Here is a 17,870-nt window from a genome sequence, read left to right as displayed (position 1 = left end):
GAAGATAAAATGTAAGAACAATAAATACTTGAAAACACGCATTGCTGCTTCCCATTCATCTATTTTATTAACGTACTTCAATGTAACTTTATTTGGAAACTGTGTGCCATAAACTAAGAAACTTTGCGGACAGTTAATAAAGTCAATAAAATCCAAATGTTTATGAAATTACACAATATTTTATGGAGCCTTGTTCTTTCAAGAGGAATGTGATGAGTTGCAGATCCTTGCCCAATATACCCACTGTAACAAACATTCCCTTTGATGCTGTACTTACACATATTTCATATAGATTTGTTACATTAAACAGTTGCTTTGAGGCTCTGATTACAATGATAACTCACAAAGGACTCTTGCAAGCACACCTGAGCCCCCTGTAATTTTAATTCCAGAAGAGACCTATGTGCCAGGCTGGCTTCCTTGACTTAAAGCACAGTCACTGGTTCCTTGCTCTAAAAACAGTAGCCAAATAACATGCATTGCCATGTCCAACAATCCTCTTAACTAAGAGCAATATGGCCCCAGAAGGAATATCTAGTGCTAAATGGGGAGTTACTGGGGAGCAAGCCCAAGCTAGTGGCAAAGGCAGACCCAATAAATATGGCTCCTGGGTTCCAGTCCTGATGCTCCTCTGCACTTTAGGAGATCCGATGATTCCCTGGCTTCGATCACAGCCAGTTTTCTATCCCAAACCCCTCATTGTGGCGAATTAATCTTCCTGTGGTAAATATATCCATCCACATGTTCATAAAGTAATGTTTTCAGGTATAATGGAGGTACCTTCGGGAGCTCACACTGGACAGTGACTCTAGCTTTACCCTGCATTGTCACAATGCAGCTGTTCTGTTGTAGGATTTTCTGTTATGTTACATATTCAAAATGGATGTTTCACTATCAAAATCAAATGTGCCATTAGCTTGTCCGGAGTTAATGTTTCAATGTTCTGAATGCAGTCTGTTGCTGCCCCATTGTTCTGGCCTAACCTGAACCAGTTTATAATGTTTGCGTAAAGATGGTGATCCCAGTGAGTTGAGAGAAGAATGAGGAGAAGGTGCTGCAAGGTCACAGAGCCCCGAGCACTCTGGGGATTAAGCCCAGACTGTAGAGGTGAAGGTGTCCACCAGAGACACCCTTTAGTGCATTTTCCGGATGTACAGTTCCAATTAGTGGGCAAGGGCCACTCTTTGCTCTTAAATCATATGTCATTGATTGGAGAAATGCTTCCCTGATCACTTGTGAAGAAGCTGGGTTGATAGATAGCTACTTACTTGTATAGATTGTAATTATGCGTCAGGCCCCCAATTGCAACACAAAAGTGCTAATGATAATTCCAGTAATCTTACAGAAAAAAAGACAGCTCTAGGGAGATAGTAAGACACACAGGCCCTGATTAGGTGATATTTAACACACCCAATAAATATCAATACTGTTGAGAGAAGTATTTACCCAGTGCAGTAAGTACATCATACTCCGAGTTTGGCCGTTGAACTGAGGCATAACTTATTGATTCAGCTATTTATAGAACTGAAATCCTCAGTTTTACCGTTTTTACCTAGCTTTTTCCCTATAATTATCAGCAGATTTTACCAGGTGCAATCCATTCAGAATGAAACAGCATGGTGAGATAAATACTGCAGTACCTGTGTAACCTTTGATTTCTGAAGGGATTGGAATTTAACTACCCAGACCTAATCACAGCATCAATATAAATGTGGGAATTAGTAACTCTGCTCATTTAAGTATGTAGGGAAGGGATTCTATGGCAGAACCCGAAGGCGAGGATTATGCTATATTTTCTGTGTTTATTATTACAGCTGCCATATTAACATGTCAACAGAAACTTTCAAGAAGTTGCAAAGAAACAAGTCCAAAACCAATCAAGTGTTGCGAGTATCTGTAAAAGTTGTGGTCCCTCTTCTATTACCCTCTTTCTTCGCCGCTTGCAGCCCGTTTCAGTTAAGTGCTGAGACTCCAGTCCCCTTGCAGGTTTATTGCAGTTTTATTTTGTGCTATTCAGCTTGATTTTGTTGTTGTAGTGAAGCGTTTAGGCCTCGAGCCCATAAGCGGTTACGGGAAAGCCTCTATGCCCCTTTGCGGCTGCTCACCAATTTATTTCCCTCACCCTGTGGGCTTTGAGGCTGGAGTCCACCAACCGCTAGACGGCAAGCACCCCTCTCATGTCAATTTCAGGTGCTCGTTTTTGTTAGGGCTCGACCTCTGCCAATGCGCAAGCATTGCAGATGTCGAGACATATTGGAGCTTATCCAGAGCTTAACTAAACTGGCGATTTGATGCTGTGCCCGTGAAAAAGCGCGTGCACAGCATCAAAGCCACCAGCCTCCCTCCACAAGCTTACCCCGGCGTGCGCTCTGGCATTTCTCCTCCCCTAATTATTCACTGCACGGCCGGCCGGCACATCAAAGGCTGCTGCTCCCCGTGCGTCTCTGTTAGTGCCTCTCTGCCAGTACCCTCTTTTTGCCCCTACTCCTTGTGAATATCCTCTTGTATTTACATCATTTTACACCTTTGTCATTACTCGCTTGTTCTATCCTCTCTGTGTATCAATGCCCCCGATCTGCCACTACTTCTCTTCCACACTCTGCTAGTATTCTCATTTTACTTCTTCTCTTAACCCCTTTCTTTTTCCACCCTGTGGTGATTACCCTAATTTTACACCAGTGTACGTGAGTACCCTAAACTTACACCCTCACTTTGCCTGTCCCCCATTACTCACTTTCTGTGAGTAACCTCTTCTCTCCCCTGTGTAATTTCCAGTTTATTTCTACCTCCGAGAGTGTACTCGCATTTCACTCTTCTAGTCACCCCTATCTGCTTGTACCCATCATTTAAACACGTCTGTGCACCCTTAGAACACACTTCTCTGCGAGACTCCCGCTTGCACACTTTTCGCCGCTCCCGGAGAGTGCACCGGGGTTGCGCGTTTCTTGTCCTGGTTCTCACAGTCCTTTTGAGTCCTAGTGTGTTAACTTCTTTGTTTTGCACCTTATTTGCTGAAATCTTTCCCCATTTCCACCCTCTGTGAGTAGCATTTTCTGCTTATAGTACTGTCGCTTTTTGTTTTTACTTTTTAAAGATACACGAAGGCTGTCGTCGTCGTCACCCCCCCCCCCCCCGCAAATGTCCTGCTTTCAACTTCGTCATGTGTGTGTGGGGGGGAGGGGTGGGGGTCGAAAGGTGTAGTGAGTGGAGCGCCCCCACACCAAACTCACAATTCGCATTCTTCCTGTGCTTATTTTGTTCCTGTCTCAGCTCTGAGCTTTGCTGAGCTAAGCAAAAAAGAAATCCCTCTCTCCCAGGGCGGGCAAACCCCCGTGATGGTTTTAATAAAGAACGGGGCAGGGCTCTCCTCGGCGGGGTGGGGGCTGCTTTAGAAGTTACTTTAAGCAATACTCAGAGCCTGGTAGGAGAACACATTTAATAATGAACTGGTTACTATGGTTCTGTTCGGCTGTAGGACTGTTCTCTGCCTGTTGATAGCTGCTGTTCATTTTAGGAACAGTGGGATGTGATTAGCTATTTGCAAAAAAACATTTAAATCCGGTTTCTCTCCCCAGTCCTTTGTTGTAGCTGGAGCCATCTTCGTCTGTTTTTTGAGAAGTGCACTGATTTAGAAAGTTTGTAGTTTGTGTTTGGAGAGGAATATGAGTGAAGTAGAAAGGCGGGAGGAGTTTTTTTCCTCTCCTTTCAATATTTGGATTAATGTTTTACTAAAAGGAAGTCGCCGTTTCCTCGCAGCTTGCCCCTAGATCATTGCAGTGTACTCTGTTGTTTAAATGTTCAGTATACTTTCTTGTTTGTTGTCTTTAAAAGGCGTAAATGCGACTTTTGTATTCATTTGGTGGTTGGCAGCAGCAGGCGGGAGAGTCCGTGAAAAAAGGGAAAGGGGGGTGAAGGGTGGAGGATGGAGAATTCGAGATAAGGAGGGAAGCAAGCTATGAAAGTTGGTTTTCTTTGTCCACTTCTGGTAAACCAACCAAGCCGCTCAGCCCGGCATTCCTCTCTTGTGCCGACCTCTTTTCTGTCTTCATCCTACACTTCTGCGAGCTCAGTGCGGACGAGAGCCCCTCCTCGTCCTTAATTTTTTATGTTCTTTTCCGCCTCCTCGCGTTGTAAATAAACTTCTGGAAGGCTCTGATTCCAGGAAACTCGGGGGTTGAGAGGTTGTTGAGTCATCCACCCTCCCCTCTCCCAGTCTGCCGCTGGCCTTTTGTGTGAACAAAGGTTAAAGTTCTCTTCACGAGCCTGCTCCCTCCCACCCGGAGTGTGGGGCGTAAAGAGGGTGGCGGTAGTTTCTTACTATCATTTGATGTTTTGGGTACATTACACCACACCCAGCGCCACTAACTCTGGAAACACTTGTTTTCTTGGAGGGAAAATCGGATCTTTTGTTTATTTTGAGATAGTTCAGTGCACAGTTAGTTTGTGGAAGGCAGTAACATGCGGGTAGCAAGCCTATGTACACGTGGGATTCAGAGTTGAAAGATTCCGCGTTTCTGGCCAAGGTGGTGATTGGCATGAAGGCTTTGAAGAGAGAAGTGCGATTTTGACACACTGGTGAAAGGTCTGAAACACTGACTTGCAACATCCTGACATCAACCTGCTTTTCCGCGGAGAAACACCACTGGTTCAGGCTTGCTTTCTTTTGTCTCTTTAAGCTCGCTAATTGGCATTTCCTGGCCCCAAAACAACCCGTCACCATCCTCTGTGTCAATCTGTATCTAACATCATATGCTTGCGCGGGGAAGACAGATGAGCCATCATCTGCGCTCCCCCCACCCACAATGGCGACATACTGTACTCTAATCAGCCATCTTTGCGGGGCAGCCGAGACGCGTCGGGGCTACCTTTCTCATACACGTCCAAATAATCCAAACATGGCTTACAGCGTGATGTACTCTTTTAACTGGACATGCACCTGTCTGCCAGGGCAATGTAAAACAGGTACATTATATACAAAAATAACCTGTTCTCTCCCAAGAGCAATGAATGCAGAACATATGGACAGGGAGCAGGGGTGCTTCTAGGCAGGCCTGCATTTTGTAATGCATGGGTGACAGGCCAGGAGGCTCTGGGGTTAGGGAACAATATTACTACAATTTTTATTTAGAATATTTCACATTACATTGAGGCAAACATTTCACGCATTAGGGGTCTCTTTCTTGTGCCGCTCGATTAAGAGAAGCAGTTTTTCAGGTAAAGGTGTTGTTTTCACGAGCGCCAACACACACTATTGAATACTATGTTTTTGTATATATCTAATTTTATAAGAGCTCAAAACTCAATCTAATAAAAATAACTACTTTTCTGAGGTCATATTGGTATTTCACAAAAAACTGAGAAAAGGAGGCCAAGCTATTGTAAAATCTACGGATTTGGAACAGCAACGTGGACAAAAGTGCATGACTCATACAATTAAAAGTAAACATTTTGTTGTCTGATCCAAAAGCCTCATTTACCTAATGATTTGTTTATAATCAGACGCAGAAGTAAACTAATGGGAAAATAGACAGGAATGTGTGGCAGCGAGCAATCAGCTTCGCCTCGCAATCTTATTTATTTATTTAAAAACGGCGACGCTTTGTTCTTTAAGAGCTCCTTTCATTGTTTAAAACTGAGTGCTCTCACAACATATTTACTTTTCTTTATTTCACACTGGCAAATCAATTGATTTGCTTTTCTGAAACTGCTGGGCCAGCAGCTGGTTGTTCTCCAGTACCCAGATCACCCCCCCACCACCCTCCCACCCCGCTGTTTACTTGCTCTCCTGTCCCAGCCTTTCATCTCCCCACCCTGAACCACTTCCCTTCCCGCTGTCTCCTGAGCGCCGATCGCCTGATTTACACCCTCAATATAGCTTTAACTCTAATTTACTTTTTTTTTTTAAAAAAAGCTCCACTGCAAACAAAACATGTGTAAAAAGACATAAACAATACCACTACTTCAGTGCTGTGTCTCCCCTCCTACTGTCACTTCTTTCATATCGTCACACTGTACCTCCTCTTTACTAGAGGCTCTCCGTTTCTTAGTGGACTCCTCCTTTCACCTCAGCCTTTAACAGTCTTCTAATGGCATTACCCTCCAGTACTTCATGTGCTATATCTCCCCTCGTCATTCTGTACCTATTCTTTACTAGAGGCTCTCAGTTTCTTAATTGACTCCTCCTTTCACCCCAGCCTTTAACTGTTTTCTAATGGCACTTCCCTCCAGTACTTCATGGGCTATCTCTCTCTTCTTAATTCTGTCCCTCCTTTCACCAGAGGCTCTCGGTTTTTCAGCCTAACCCTCTTTTCATCCCAGCCTTTTAGTCTCTCCATCTCATTCATTCAGTCTCTCTATACGGCTCTCCCACCAGTACTTCATAAGCAGTCTCTTCTCTCTACTTGTCACACTGTCCCTCCTTTAGGCTCACACTTTTTATTGCCAATTAACTCGTTCTCCGTTGTCGCAAGCTCATACCAATAGCACTATGCAAATATATTTACTCTACCACTCAGCACCACCCCAGTATCACTCAGCACCACCCCAGTATCACTCAGCACCACCCCAGCATCACCACAGCACCACCCCAGCATCACCACAGCACCACTCAGCACCACCACAGCATCACTCAGCACCACCACAGCATCACTCAGCACCACCACAGCATCACTCAGCGCAACCACAGCATCACTCAGCGCAACCACAGCATCACTCAGCGCAACCACAGCATCACTCAGCGCAACCACAGCATCACTCAGCGCAACCACAGCATCACTCAGCGCAACCACAGCATCACTCAGCGCAACCACAGCATCACTCAGCGCAACCACAGCATCACTCAGCGCAACCACAGCATCACACAGCGCAACCACAGCATCACTCAGCGCAACCACAGCATCACTCAGCATAACCACAGCATCACTCAGCGCAACCACAGCATCACTCAGCGCAACCACAGCATCACTCAGCGCAACCACAGCATCACTCAGCGCAACCACAGCATCACTCAGCGCAACCACAGCATCACTCAGCGCAACCACAGCATCACTCAGCGCAACCACAGCATCACTCAGCACAACCACAGCATCACTCAGCGCAACCACAGCATCACTCAGCGCAACCACAGCATCACTCAGCGCAACCACAGCATCTCTCAGCGCAACCACAGCATCTCTCAGCGCAACCACAGCATCTCTCAGCGCAACCACAGCATCACTCAGCGCAACCACAGCATCACTCAGCGCAACCACAGCATCACTGGTTCAAATATGTTCTTTCAATGTTTCAAGCTGTTTTCAAGCTTTCACGCTTTATTACAAATCACAAAAAGATGTTAATATTTCACTTCTGTTCTTGGATTTTCGTCACAATAAAAAACACTGAACATAATCTTCACAAAAGTTATTTACAAAAGTTTAAGCTATTGCCATTACAAATTAAATACATTATTTAAGTATTAATTATTTAAAAAAATTAAAAGCCATTGTTATTTGTAATATCAAAACATCTAAGTCACGTAAATACAAAACATGTTGCCTTACAAATGCTATAGGTGTCACATTTGCGAAAGTTATAACTATTGGCATTGTAAATGACAAAGCTATTAATTTAGCTTTTTTTTAAAATAACACATAAATAAAAAAAGTTTAATTTATAAGACCAATAGCTCAAACTTTCCTAATGCGAGCCCTATTGCATTTCCAATGCTTGTTCTACTGTGGAGTGCACACCAGTTTCCCAGCATTGCTGAACACCTCCCTCCGCAGTGGCAACAAACTGGGTGGCTCTGTCAACCTGGAACCAGAACACCTGGCGGGTTAGGGTTATTTTAGGGGCAGTGACTCCTACATAAGTGCAGACACTCCCCAGGCTGCCATTCCACCCCCACCACCCCCATAAGTGCCCGTTTAAGACTAAGGGCGGGTTGTCTGCAAGGGCTTTTCCCGGGTACCTAGTCCTCACATATGATTATAGGACTTACAAGGCCTCCCCTCCGCCCACATGGAGGATTAAGAGGACTATTAAGCGGAAGAGGAAGACGTATCATGCTTCCCCCATCATCGAGATCAGCGACGCAGTGGATGCCCCCCATCATAAAAGCGGTCTCGAACCTGCTGGGGCTTTGGCCGCAAAACCTCCAGGGTCTGCCTCTGCCTCCCCCTCAGAGAACCCACGCAAGTGCCCACGATCCTCTTGGGTGGACCTAGACACCTTTGCCAAGCTAAAAAAAAAGGCATTCGTAGGCACCAAGCCCACCGTTTTGTTGCTTTTTCCCTTTATTACTGTTTGTGTGCTGCATAACGTTACACTTTGCCTCCAAGTTAAGCCTGACTGCTTTGTGCCATCTACCAGGGTTAAGCTCAGGGTAATTTAGTGACTTTTGTGGTTCACTTTGACAAGGATTGTGGTTGTTGCCTAACAAACTAATAAACTAATAACCTGATTTGTTACTAAAATAAAATGCTTGAATTATGGCTTCTGTTGCAAGAGTTGTTTAGCAGAAACTGGTAACCACAAATACGTTTTTTACAGTTTTTTTTCCAGTGACTCATTTTCTTACGATGTTCGTATTAATTAAAAATCTCGTTTCTATGCATAGTGGCATTTGGCAATAGAGCCTGTTCTAAGGGTGGCCAACCTGCTGTGCAGGGTCGGTGGCTGTGTGCAGCAACCAAACCCAGCCCACAACTGGCTGCGGAAATTGTCTCAGCCTGTGGACAGGCCCTGTGCCCAATTCACCACAGGGCTGCCAAATCCTTCTCCACAGCCTTTGGTGAATCACAGTGGGAGTTGACAGCAGAGCCGGGCCCTCAGCCTGCCATGGGCAGTCAACGGCCTCTACACACGGACTATGTCCATGCACAAAGGGAGTAGAGCGAAAGGGCCTGGCATACAACTGGGCCATGCACCCAACCCTCTGCGGACAGCAAGTCCTAGGTTGCAAGGCCTTGCCTGTGGGCAGATCCTAAACTCACTGAGGATGGGGCTTGCAGCCCATAGAGCTTGACTATAGACCTGGCTTTCTTTTTTTTTATTCTTGATTTTTTGGGAAAGTATTGTGAAGACTTATTAAGCAGCCCCAAAGTTGACTTATTAAGCAGCCCGAAAGTTATCATCATCATCATCATTCTTTGGCAATTTTGCCATAAAAGATACCACATAAAATACATACAATTTGAAGATACAAAAAAGTGCACATAAATAACAATTCAGGGAAGGAGGTCCCGCCAATCAGTCACTAAACCCAATAGCTGCAAATAAGAACCAATGCTAAAACACTGAAACACTACCATAAAAAATTTTCGAATAAAAATACAGCTATAAAACAGTACAGGGTCATCAATTAAAATGCTCGCAATCTGACACTCTACATCAGAGGTCTTCAATCTGTGGGGCGCGACCCCCAGGGGGGTTGTGGAGTCCTTTGAAGGGGGTCGCAGATTCTGTCCCTGGCTTGGGCTGATGAGGGTGCTCATGGCGAGGCCTAATTCACACCGAGGTGTGAAAAACATCGAAGCCTCATTAACAAGTAAAAGACTTGTCAAGTACTTGGGTGTGGCTGTGTGTGTCCCTGAAGCCGTTTCGAGCTGGGGGAAGTCGGGGAGGGGGGCTGGGGGAGCAGGCTGTAGTGTAGCCTGCCCTTTGAGGTCAATGGATATTGCGCGCCTGGAGCTGTGGGTCCCGTGACACATCCCCCGCCACCAGCAGGGAGGCACAGAGATGCCCTCCCATGATCGGGAAAGAAGGAAAAACACGCAGAGAGATACTGACCCCCCCCTTCCTCCACCATGAGAAAGGCACAGAAAAGGTGGGTGAATGAATGATGGGTGGATGGATGGATGTAAGGATGAAGGATGGATGGATGTGTGAAAAGGTGGGTGGATGAATGATGAATGGGTGGATGAAAGGGTGGATGGATGAAAGGGTGGATGGATGAAAGGATGGATGGATGAAAGGGTGGATGGAAGGAAGGATGAAAGGGTAGCTGGATGAAGGATGTATGGATGGATAAAAGGTTGCATGGATGAATGATGGATGGATGGATGGATGTGTGAAAAGATGGGTGGATGAATGATGGGTGGATGGATGGAAGGGTGGATGGGTAAAGGATGGATGTATGGATGGAAAGATGAAAGGGTGGATGGATGAAGGATGGATGGATGGATGGAAGGATGAAAGGATGGATGGATGTGTGAAAGTGTGGGTGGATGAATGATGGATGGATGTGATGAGGTCTAACAGGCGCATTTATGGTTGTCAAAAGATGATGATGAGTACCAGTTTCTAGAAACTTTTGTCAGAAGGGGGTCCTTACCCCTAAAAAGGTTTTACAAGGGGGTCTCGGCATCAAAAAGTTTGAAGACTTCTGCTCTACATTAATGTGACCTGGGCAAAAGTGACATTCTCCTACGCCATGCAGATTCCAGGAACTTAGACACTGCAAAAACAATTACTCCTGCGAGATCCGACTTGAGAATTCTAAATGCCACAGAGCAGTTGCTAAACCCCAAATTCCTACAGAGCGGGGTTATCCAGATCCTTTTAGGAACAGTGTATGCTGGGCAAAAGAAAATAAGGTGTAATTGATCTTCCAACCCACAGCTGCAACCCGGACAATTCTCGGGGGAATGCTGCTTCCATTTACTAGTAAAAGCTCTGATTGGGAGAGCGCCATACCGCCATTGCAGGTACAATTTCCGGGTGTAATTCGGATAAATATTGTCCAGGACACTCTCAAACTTGTAGCAGTCTTTAACCCCGAGAAAGGAATTACCAAGTGAGTCTGTGGATACACCCTGATTACGGGAAGCTAATTTAAATGCATTATAAGTTGCCACTAGGGTTTTGCGGGTTAAATTCTGGCATGCTGCCTTCGGATCACTCCAGAGGGATTGCAGGCCTAGCCGTGCCAGCTCGGTCTTTATATATTTGAACCACGGTATGCTCTCAATGGCAGGGAGAGCAAGAATTTCCCGCAGTTCCAGCCTGTAGTTGGCTAACTCAGGGGTAGACCACAGCCTACGCCAGAAGGTTAGTGGCTTTACCCCCAGTATTTGATCCAGTGGCTTCAAACCCAAATCCAACCTAAGGGGCAAGAGGGGGGTGCACACAGGAAGATTTAAAAGGTGTCTCAGGAAAGTATTCTCTGCAATGACCAGATCCTTCTTGCATGCGTGGCCCCACAGTTCCCCACCATATACAATCGCACTTCTGGCCTGCAGTCTATAAATCTCCAGCGGGGGACTAATCGGTCTAACCGATGACTTGTTGGAGTTAACTAGTCTTGTTATTCCCCCTGCCAGTTGTACTAGTTTAAGTTGGCACTTAGCTTGGTGGTCACCCCATTCCAATTTATCATTGAGGGTCACAGTCTGTTGGGGCCAATAGAGGGGTTGGGGCGTGTTTTACGGGGGGGGGGGGTTAAAAATCATATATTTGGTCTTCAGGGCATTAATTTCCAAGCCATGCATTACGCAAAATGTCTCAAAGCACTCCAATACACGCTGAATCCCCATAGGGGATTTCGACAGCAGCAGGGTATCATCCGCAAACATGATTGCAGGCACCCTGCTGCCGCCGAGCCTTGGAGCGTCTGTGTTGGGGACTTGGTTTAGATGCTCAATTACCCCGTTAACAAAGAGGCAAAACAGAGTGGGTGCTAAGACGCACCCCTGCCTTACCCCCCTGTCAACGGGGAATCTTTGTGAGAGCCCTCCCGACCTGCCACACCTAACCTGCGCGAAGTTGTGTGTGTGCAATCGAATGATGATGTCTAAAATGTCAGGGGGAATACCCAGGGAGGAGAGTACCGCCCACAGTCTACTCCACGGGACCAAATCAAACGTGGCACGGAGGTCCACAAACACAGTGTACAGCGTTCCGTCCTCCAACCGCACCGTCTTCCAGAACAGCATGGCTAAACGGAAAGTTTGATCCATGGTGGACACCTTTCTCCGAAACCCAGCTTGATATGTACTCAAGACAGAATGGTCCTCAATCCCTTCTTGTAGGCGATCTAGAATCAGCCGTGCAAAGACCTTTTGGGGGACGTCGATGAGGCTGATTGGCCTATAGTTGGCTGGGAGCAGAGGAGACCCCTTCTTGCAAATGGGTACAATCTCTGCTCCCAGCCAAGTACCAGGGACCGCCATCCCCCCAGAATTGCATTAAAAAGTATCATTAGGTACGGAGCCCACACAGCAGGCTGGTGCCTGAACAGATCACCCGGCAGTTTGTCTAATCCCCGGGCCTTGCCCGCTGGGAGCTGGGAGATCGCTGTAAGGACCTCATTCAGAGAAAACTGCATTGGCCCGCCCCCCTCACTAGGTGAAACAGTCGTCACTTGCCCACCAGGAAATTGCTCGGGCGCTAAACCTTCGCCGTGATCGCCTATCCCAGATGCTTCCTCTGCATATAGGCTACGGAAGTGATCCTCCCACACACTAGGGGCTATATTAGCTTCCACAGCCTGGATTGACTCTGCAGACCCGGTTCTCACTAGCTGCCAAAATTTGCTGGCATCTCTAGTCTGCAGGGTACTCAGCATACTATCCCATTTGGCTTCGTCCCATTCCACTTTGGCATGCTGGATAATGCACTTCAGTTCCGCCCTTTTGGACTTAATTAGCTCTGGATCCCGGGGCTGCTTTAGTGCCAAGAAGAGATCAGCTTTCGCCTTTCTACAGGCAGAGTTAAACCAAGAGGCCCGCCGGGGTCCTTTGCGGGCAATTGGGTTTAAGAACTCCGCCAGAACCTGGACCATCTCCATATGGAGAGTACCCAGAGTAGGGAACAACCCTGCCTCCGGGGATAGAGAGGCTAATGCCACTACCTTCTCGAGCGTGGGAAGAATGCTTGCATACAACTCAGGTATACGGGCGGGGTTATCCAAAAACTTAGACCACCTCACCCTACGCCTGTCAGAGGTCAAGACCAATCTCGGGTCATTAACTGTCTCCGCCGTCTGATCACCCCTATGGCTCGGGCAGATGGACAAGTAAAGAACCAGCGCATTGTGGTCGCTGTTCATTCTGTGCAGTTTCTCAAAATCCAGGACCTCGTCCCGGTAGGCTGTCTGAACAAGGATATAATCCAAGTGGGACTGCTGCCCCGGTCTATTAAAGGTGGATTTTGCAGGGGTGTCACCCTTCGTCCGCCCATTACATGCTCTGAAGGAATTACTGAGGGTAAATGCAAGAATTTGGGTTGCTAGGGGAGACTATGGTTTTGGGGTGGGACCCACCAGCTGCGGATTACCCCACTGTTAGTCCTCCTCCAGGAGTGCTCCCTCCAGGACTAAGGTTAGCGGTTCATATTGACAGTTAAAATCTCCGCCCACAAGAGTCTTAGCACCTAGGGGAACGAAGGGTAAAAAGTCTGAGAGCTCCTCTATGGACGGCGAAACCTTCGCTATCCCCACTGGCCTACTGTAAACATTTATTAGCGCAAGCTGAGTATTACTTGGCCACTCCAACAACACACACTGGACATCCAGCGAATCCGTACTAAGGGCCCTTGCGGAGCAACCCAAATGGGATGCCACCCATATACAAAGACCCGAGGGCCGTCCCTTCCCAGCCCACTGTGCTGGAATCGAAAAGGCTGCATAGCCTGGTCGCTCTTTCCCCTCCCTTGCCCATGTCTCCTGAAACATTCAGATGTCCTGTCTGTCAATGAGAGACCCCCATTCGGGACAGTCTAATTTGCTCTGGAGCCCAGCCACGTTCCAAGAGAGAACTGACAGAACAGCTGATCGTTCAGAGCCAGGTTTCCCTGGGTTGGAATACGTCAGAGAGCTTGAAGTTGGTAATAACAGTGATAAAGAGTCAACTGGTAGGGATACCTGGCCAAACTGAGCCTCAAGAACTACGGGAGGCAAACTATTAGCATTACCCCGGATAGGTTTAACTTCCATGTCTGACCCCCAGGACAACGCTGACCCCCTTAGCAAGTCGTAGCTGGGTTGGGGTGTACACACCAGAGAACTGTCAGTATGCCTGTCCGCCAAGCCAGAAGGAGCAGCATAGATCAGGCCAGCGTGCTTGGTCTGTAAACTTCAGTTGCAGTCCTCTAAACTGGAAAACACATTGAACCTATTCACTGTTTCTAATGGAGTGAAAGGTCTAAGATGTTCCATTCTCCTATTGGTGTTACCATGGGACCTGGCAGGTACCATGTTCCACCCCAGATGTTCTGCAGGAAATACATTGGGCGGCACTAGGGGCATTTGCCTATTAATAAACGGTAAAGTATTTCTTATGAAATTAGGTCCCCTCCCACATGGATCAACTGGGGGGAAGACAAGGGATCTTGGGTAGAAATAGGTTAAAGAACGAGGAACAATCAAATTAGTATCACTGCCCGAAGGCCAGTTTAATATATAATCCACCGCTCGGGGTCCCTGAAGTTTACCACAACTATATCTCCCTTGATATCTTTTGTCCTATTCCCAAGCCAGGGTAACCTCCGAACATGAACAATCTCCCCATTGATATTATATGTCAGCGGTCTAAATTGACTGAGCCAGTGCATTATCTTATTTTTTAACTGGGCAAACCCTTCCCTCTTTTTCTTTTTCTTTTTTTAATCCTCATCAAACCCTTCCCTCTTGTTGCCCTGTAAAGTGGGCACCCCTGTCAGGACAACTACATAGGGAAGAGCATCAGGTGGGAGTTCTACATTAGGGCCCCTCTGCAATAGTGGCCTGGCATGGCTGAGACCCCCCTCTTCTCCCAGTTATTTCCTACAGTTGTCTTTCCCACCCCTCCTGGAACCTCATTGGGTGCAGAATCCCCTAGTTTGTTCCCCTGTTTTGGATGCTGGAGCCTCTGCTGTTTGGGCTCCATAGACTTCGTGGGTGCTGGTGTAGCTTTGGGACAGTTTGCAGTAGATGGTATCAACTGCACTGTCGTTGGTGACCGTACACCCAGACCACCCTTAGAAGAAGGGTCACCATTTTTAATTACAGATTCAATGTCCTCTAGCCTCTTATCCATCCACTTCAGCCTTTCTAGTATTGGTTGGGTAAAGGCCCTCAATAGGAGCTCCATACTATCCAAGGAAAGGACCGAGGGAACCTGATTTGGCGAAAGAGTGCCAGAGTTCAAGGTGGATACAGTGACATTGGACGCATGTGGAGTTAACAAGGGTAATGAGGTGGGAAGCACATTTGCAGCAATCGGAGTTTGGACTGGCAAGGCTTGCAAGGATCTTCCATCCGCTTCGGAAGTTTCCCGAAGTCAGAATGACTAATTTAGGTTTTTTGAGGACCACCCGCCTTACGCCTTCTCTTAGTTGGTGGGGGGCCGTACGCCTTGACTGGGGCTGGTTTCTTCAGTCTTAGGTGGGCTGGTTTGGTTTGGAATGGAATCTCGGGTACAGGATCAGCATCCGTGCATATCAAACTTGGGGGAGGTGTGCTATTTATAGGCTGGACCACAGTGACACTAGGTGTGGGGGAACAGTCACGTAATAACAAGGGAATGCTTTCTAGGGAAAAAGGATCCTCAATTACATTAGGAGCGGGCAAGTTAGATGGTAAATTGGGCTTTCCATGGTCCATTACAACCCTATTTTTCATGCCTTCAATAGAGCGCCTGCGGTCTGCCCGGCGCTCCGCCAGTGAAGCTTCCCTGTCCACGTCAGTGGCCACCCTGGTACAATAACTATCGAGCGTGCCCGTAGCCACCCCCCCCCCCCATCCTATCAGGAGTAGATAGCACCTCTGGGCCTCGCAGTTCCCGCTCCCGGTGGTCGATTCAGCATCACTCCCCTCAGCAGCACAGCAAACCCAGGGATGGAGCACACAGGCTCCACGAAAGTTCCTCCGACCAGGGCAATGGCAAGATGAGCAGGGATTCCACAAAGCACGCCGAGTGAAAACGACTACGAGTGGCGCCCGCGGAGCGGGGGCCGCGAGTCGTTAAAAGTCCTTCAGGGAGGAGGGGGCGGGAAGAGGCACCAGGTGCGCTCGATGTCCTGGCGCAAGCACCTCTGGGCCTCGCAGTCCCGCTCCCGGTGGTCGATTCAGCGTCACTCCCCTCAGCAGCACAGCAAACCCAGGGATGGAGCACACAGGCTCCACGAAAGTTCCTCCGAACAGGGCAATGGCAAGATGAGCAGGGATTCCACAAAGCACGCCGAGTGAAAACGACTACGAGCGGCTCCCGCGGAGCGGGGGCCGCGAGTCGTTAAAAGTCCTTCAGGGAGGAGGGGGCGGGAAGAGGCACCAGGTGCGTGCGATGTCCTGGTGCAAGCACCTCTGGGCCTCGCAGTCCCGCTCCCGGTGGTCGATTCAGCGTCACACCCCTCAGCAGCACAGCAAACCCAGGGATGGAGCACACAGGGTCACAGGCTCCACGAAAGTTCCTCCGACCAGGGCAATGGCAAGATGAGCAGGGATTCCACAAAGCACGCCGAGTGAAAACGACTACGAGCGAAAGGGCCTGGCATACAGCCTGGCATACAGCTGGGCCATGCACTCAACCCTCTGCAGACAGCAAGTCCTAGGTTGCAAGGCCTTGCCTGTGGGCAGATCCTAAACTCACTGAGGATGGGGCTTGCAGCCCATAGAGCTTGACCATAGACCTGGCTTTCTTTTTTTTATCTTGATTTTTTGGGAAAGTATTGTGAAGACTTATTAAGCAGCCCCAAAGTTGACTTATTAAGCAGCCCCAAAGTTATCAGCAAACTGAAAAACTGCTCTTCCTATGAAAACCCTGACCTAACTATAACTACCTAGTAGCGACCTCCACTGAGATGGATAGATGGATATATAACATTACATGTAATCCCTTCATATAAGCTTTTCTCTAGTTTCTTTATTAAAGGCGACTCGTGACGTCACTAGTCGCCTGTAATCAAACAATTGATTACATAGCCACTCAACTGTAATAGCTTATTACAGTTGAGTTCAGATGTCACAATGCCTGCTGCCAGAGTCAGCAGTTGAGGGGAAAGGCAGGTCACAGAGCCCAATAAAGGCTGTATATTAAAAAAAATAAAGAAACGTGGTTTTTCCTTCTGCTCAAGAGGCCTTTATGGCAACATGTTTATTTTTTGCAAAGGTTAATATAGGATATCTCTGCATGTTTCTACACATTCCGAGCTACAATGTTTGTTTTAAATCCAGCTTGTAATTAATGGAGAGCTTAGATTTGCACTAAAGAATGTCATTATATTCTTCATATTTATAAACATCCTAGCTCTTTCATATGAAAATAAGCAACAGATCAAGAATTTGAGTAGTTTGTGGGTCGGGTAATACTGGGACCATGTATTATAAGGAAAAAATATACCCACTGTCGTACATTATAATAATATTGCAAGTCATCTTGGTGGTCCATGATCCTACAAAGGAACTTAGCCTTTAGCCTCATTCCTCTATATCAGAGGTCTTCAAACTATTTTGTTTTGAGCCCCCCTAAGCGAAATGTTTTTAAATCGGGCCCCCTTCAAAACTTTAAAGAATGGATTGAGGGAGTGAGAGGGACAGGGCTGGACTTTGTACGGAGAGAATGGCTTATGTGATCATTTCAGGGGTACCTTTTTATAGCTCATAAACCACAATAAATATGGGACTTATAAAACAACCAAATGCATTGAACAAAAACAGGTATATACCCAAAAACAACGCTCGCCATAATTTATTTGGAGTGTTGTGAGCCCCACTCACTCCTGGACACCCGTGCAACTGCACCTGGTGAAATAATGATAACTGCAGCCCTGAGAACCGGGCTATCTATCTCCATTGCTTCTTTCACTCCTTCTCCGCCTTGCCTGAACATCACTCCAATCTTAAAACAGGCTCTCTGTAGCTTTCAGAAAAGAAATGAGCGCCAACACGTTGTCTCCCCTTTTTCTGCAAGGGT

General features: G+C 47.2%; 1 protein-coding gene across 1 annotated transcript in view; it reads right to left on the bottom strand.

Annotated features, from left to right (window-relative positions):
• RBM48 (RNA binding motif protein 48) overlaps positions 1–17,870 on the bottom strand; it is a 106,177-nt gene that overhangs the window by 68,561 nt on the left and 19,746 nt on the right. The gene's annotated exons all lie outside the window — the stretch shown is intronic.

Source organism: Lissotriton vulgaris, chromosome 10, assembly GCF_964263255.1.
Source record: "Lissotriton vulgaris chromosome 10, aLisVul1.2, whole genome shotgun sequence".
NCBI lineage: Eukaryota > Metazoa > Chordata > Amphibia > Caudata > Salamandridae > Lissotriton > Lissotriton vulgaris.
The sequence above is the reverse complement of the archived record's forward strand: the minus strand, read 5'-3'. Positions and strand labels throughout refer to the sequence as shown.